General features: G+C 36.2%; 1 non-coding gene across 1 annotated transcript; it reads left to right on the top strand.

Annotated features, from left to right (window-relative positions):
- The first annotated feature begins 556 nt into the window (after positions 1-556).
- LOC111921649 (small nucleolar RNA R71) lies at positions 557-663 on the top strand. Its single transcript, XR_002860242.1, has one exon. It is a non-coding gene; the product is annotated as a small nucleolar RNA R71 (small nucleolar RNA).
- The last annotated feature ends 3,655 nt before the right edge of the window (positions 664-4,318 follow it).

The following is a 4,318-nucleotide window of genomic DNA, read 5'->3' as shown; positions in this document are numbered from 1 at the left end:
TCTTCTCGGACACAACTACAAACCATGTAAAAATTTCCTCTAAATCAGCTTTCTTTTCCATAACCGGTTCCTCCTTTTGATAGAAATCCCTTTCTTTTTGCTTGTATTTCTTCTCCTTTGACTTTTTTACTCATCATACGGGAGCCATTCCTTCCTTGGTTTCCACCAATTTTCATCAAACCTATCACCACTTGAATAACATACTTGCACCTTCTGGCTCCCATTCTCGTCAAGATCACAATCCTTAGTGAGATGAGGTCCTCTACAATTCTCACAACCGACCCTAATGACATGGATGGATTGGTCAATCTTAGTCATTCTTCGATCCAAACTCTCTAGTTTAGCCATCATTGCTACCATGCTATTATTAACTGAGTTCACAGCCCCCCGACTTAGCTTATTCCTTGGGTTATGATATTCTCTAGAGTGCTTACAGAATTCTTCAATTAGCTCTTTGATTTCCGGGGGTGTTGTGAGAGGTCCTTGCGAATCAAGGAGTTTCCTTGTGGTCACATTCACTCCATCATAGAAAATGGAGACTTCTTGTTGACTATTTAGATCGTGATGTTGGCAATTCCTTAGTAAACCTTTATATCTCTCCCATGCCTCATAAAGGGACTCTCCAGCTTGCTGTTCAAAGTTAGCTATGGCTTTCTTCAACTTGGCTATTTTTGAGGGAGGGAAAAATTGATCAATAAATTCTTCTTTCATCTTAGCCCATGTAGTGATGGATCTGGGAGGGAGTGATTTGAGCCAATCCTTTGCAGTACCCTTGAATGTAACTAGAAGCATATGAAGCAGCACGGTTTCGCGAGGCACATTTGGAACATTAAAATAATCAGCTACATCATTGACCTCATCCAAATGCTTGTCGGCATCTTCGTGATCTTTTCCATAGAAGGGGATCTCCGTTAGTTGAGCAAGTATGTGACCATTAAGCTCGAAAGTGGCGGTTGTGGGAATGATGGGTTGTACGAGCCCCGATCCGGTATCGTCACATTTCCTCTTCTTCCATTCACCCATGGGAACTTCATCACTGTTTTCCATGGGGTTAGCTATCCGCCTTCAAAGTCGCTTTCTTCTTCGATTTTGGATTCTTACCTTTCGGTTTCGTACTCGGTGTCCTCCTTTTTCGGGTCTTCGTCCGCCACTGAAGAGAAGCTGGATTCTCCTACTTTCTTGCCCTTTCTTTTTACTAAAGACAACTTTTAGATTCTTCAACGGTGAATTCTTCGATGTGGCGGTTTCTCCTACGTTCTTGCCTTTGTTTTTCTTCAAGGTTGCTTCCGAGTCTTCAAGCGGTGGGACCAAATGTGTACCTCCTCCCCTGGTCATAAACGAACTATAAACAAAACAGAAAACACGCGTAAAAAGAACAAAAAAATAAAAAATAAAATAAAATGAAAACGAAACTGGGTTTCATCGATGGACTCGTCGAGTAGCTTCGAGTGCACTCGGCGAGTTCAAGACTAAAACTGAAAAAAATTTAACAAAAAGTTCTAACTAATTAAATAAATTAAAACTAAACCTAATGCCTAGACTATTAAAGCATGAACTTCGTGCAAGATTAATCTCACACAAAGGATCGATAATACTAGAAATTAGAACTAATTTTTGAAAACCGTTCCCTGGCAATGGTGCCAAAAACTTGATGTGTGTAAACCCAACTTGTTTTAAACCTACTTTTAATTATAAAATTAACACACAAAGGTAGAGACCTATCAATTGTGGTGTAGCTAAATAAGTAGGGTATTGAACTCAGGGAACGGAAAATTAAAACTAATGACTAATATTATCTAAAAAACAAGTAATGGAAGTAGGGTTTTCTCTAGTTTTACAAGACTAGAAACTTAAATGGACTAACTAACACGCAATTTAACTAACTAGCAGCTAAGCAAATAATTACCACTAAATTCAATAGTTAAGAGGACTTCTGTTTAGGTTTGACTCATTTGTTCCCATGGACGATTTTATAGTAAATGTATCGGATTAATTCTTCATTGATTACCGATTAAGGTGATTAGATTCACATTCGTTATTACTAATCCTTAGAAAACAAACTAATTTAAGCAATGGCCATTTGTCTAAATTAATAAATTTCCTAGTTATTGATTCGGGTTAAGTAAGACTTGTAGTGGTTAATTAAATTGGTCATTCAATTAACCACTTGCTGATGGTTCGTCATACAAGCTCACACATTAACTTACCTATCTTCTAGTTAATTTTAGTTTCACATTCGTTATTCCTAGACATACAACTATGTGGTCACATATATCATATGAAATTAATAACTAAGAGATGTTCATACAACTTAATTACTGATTTATTAACAAAAGAATAGTTATTATCAACATACAAGGTTCTTTAACAAGCTTAACAAAACATAATCATCAATTAAAATTAATCCTAACCATAAAATCAATCCATGTTCACAAAATCATCTACCCTAAACAGAAGAATAAGGGTTTAGTTCATAGTTGCAGTAAACACAAACTCAAAAACGAAATTAAAGAGTTTAAACATAATTCAGATCAAAAGATTACTAAGAATAAACTAAAATTGCCTTAATTCTCTTCAGGATTGAATGTAGGGTTGATTCCTCAGCTTCTCACGACCTAACAGCACCTTCAACCATAGTTTTGCCTCTTAGGGTTCCAGAGAAGTCCCTTATCTCGATCTCTAAGTCCCTATTTATATTATTTTGGAAACAGAGGTGACTCGTCGAGTCCCTCATTAAATATCCGTGTACGACAAGGACTTATAGAGCTTCGCGAATCTTCGACACGACTCATCAAGTAGCCATCAATACTCACCGAGTCCTTCTTGTTTTTGGAATTTTTTTCTTCCTTGTTTCAATTCCCAAGCTTCCAACTGCTTCTCCTACTTTCTTTTGCTTCCGAGCTTCTCTTTTAGACTGAAAATACAATTTGAACACTATTAAGTACCTTTTTGTCACACCCCCAAACCTGAACGGCGGAAACGTTCGGGGGCGGATGACTTCATGTGGTAACGTAACAATTGAATACATAGTAAAGAAAGCAATACAACCATCATATATATAATTGAAAGTTTACATTTGTCAAAAGTTACATGTTCAAAACTCAATTACAATATGATGTCAAAATACGAGATTAAACTGGCGCCGCAGAATCCCTTCATCAAAAGCGAAATGAATACCTGAAATTACTGATTCCCTGGGACATACAAGTAATTTTGAAAGAGTAGATCAGCATTTAAGCTGGTGAATTTCATAAGTATTTAAGTGACAATGTTTGAATGAACTGAAATGTTTTATCTTCGTTTGTTTGTGGTTAGAAAATCCAATATTTTCTACTAGTATAAAAGTAGCCTTCACTCAAGACCAATGTTTGTTTCAAAAATGTATGTAAATGTAAAAGAACCAATGAATTTGAAAACCTTGTAAATCAATGCATTTTAATACCCCTTGTGAGTTTTATAACCATACTATTGACTCTGAATGCCTATACACAACGTTCTTCAGGCGTTGGAATGTTATGACGTTTGTCACCCCAAACGGTGGACTGCAGCTAACAGTCAGGGCGCGGGTTTGTCAAGCCCGTATAGATCTATACACAAACACCATGCTCCCCCTCCAAGGGATTCTGGTATATAATACAGGACTTGAAATGTGTACTCGAACGTACATGAAGTTAGTGTCTCACAAATCCGTGGTATAAAAACAGATCTACTTGTTAAAATGTTACGTTTGTTCTTGTACACGAAAGTGAACTTCTTGAAATATGTGATTCTACTACATAAGAGTTAGAAATTTGTTTCGTAAAACCATACCTATTATAGTTTCCAAAAAGCGTGTCTTGTTTGTTTAGAAACATTGAGAAAAGGAATCGCTTGTTTATGAAAGTATAGATTTTTGGGTGTAGAGTCTAGGATAGACAAGAAAAATCTCAGAACAGATTAGTTTATACATGCATTACAACAACATTATATTTTTAAAAGGGAAAATGCTATTGTGACATATGTTATATATATACATATATACATATATACATAAGTTCCTTTAAATGTTTATAAATCGCATGTGATTTGAATATATAACAGTATATAAAAGAATTTCTTTATGTAACGCACGATAATACTCGTGTGTTTTACTTGTAATCCCCCCCTTTGAAAGCATATAAAAGTATTTAGACTAATTAAAAGGTTGATTTAGGGGTATGAAACTCACTTGAAAGTTTGAAGATAGCGAGATGGAAAACCGGGCAGAGTTTCGTCTCGGGAAACGGATTTTCCTCGGGGTTCTCGGGAATCTCGGGAGTAAAATCGACCTTCGGGACTT

The sequence above is a fragment of the Lactuca sativa genome, chromosome 3, assembly GCF_002870075.4.
Source record: "Lactuca sativa cultivar Salinas chromosome 3, Lsat_Salinas_v11, whole genome shotgun sequence".
Taxonomy (NCBI): domain Eukaryota; kingdom Viridiplantae; phylum Streptophyta; class Magnoliopsida; order Asterales; family Asteraceae; genus Lactuca; species Lactuca sativa.
The sequence above is the reverse complement of the archived record's forward strand: the minus strand, read 5'-3'. Positions and strand labels throughout refer to the sequence as shown.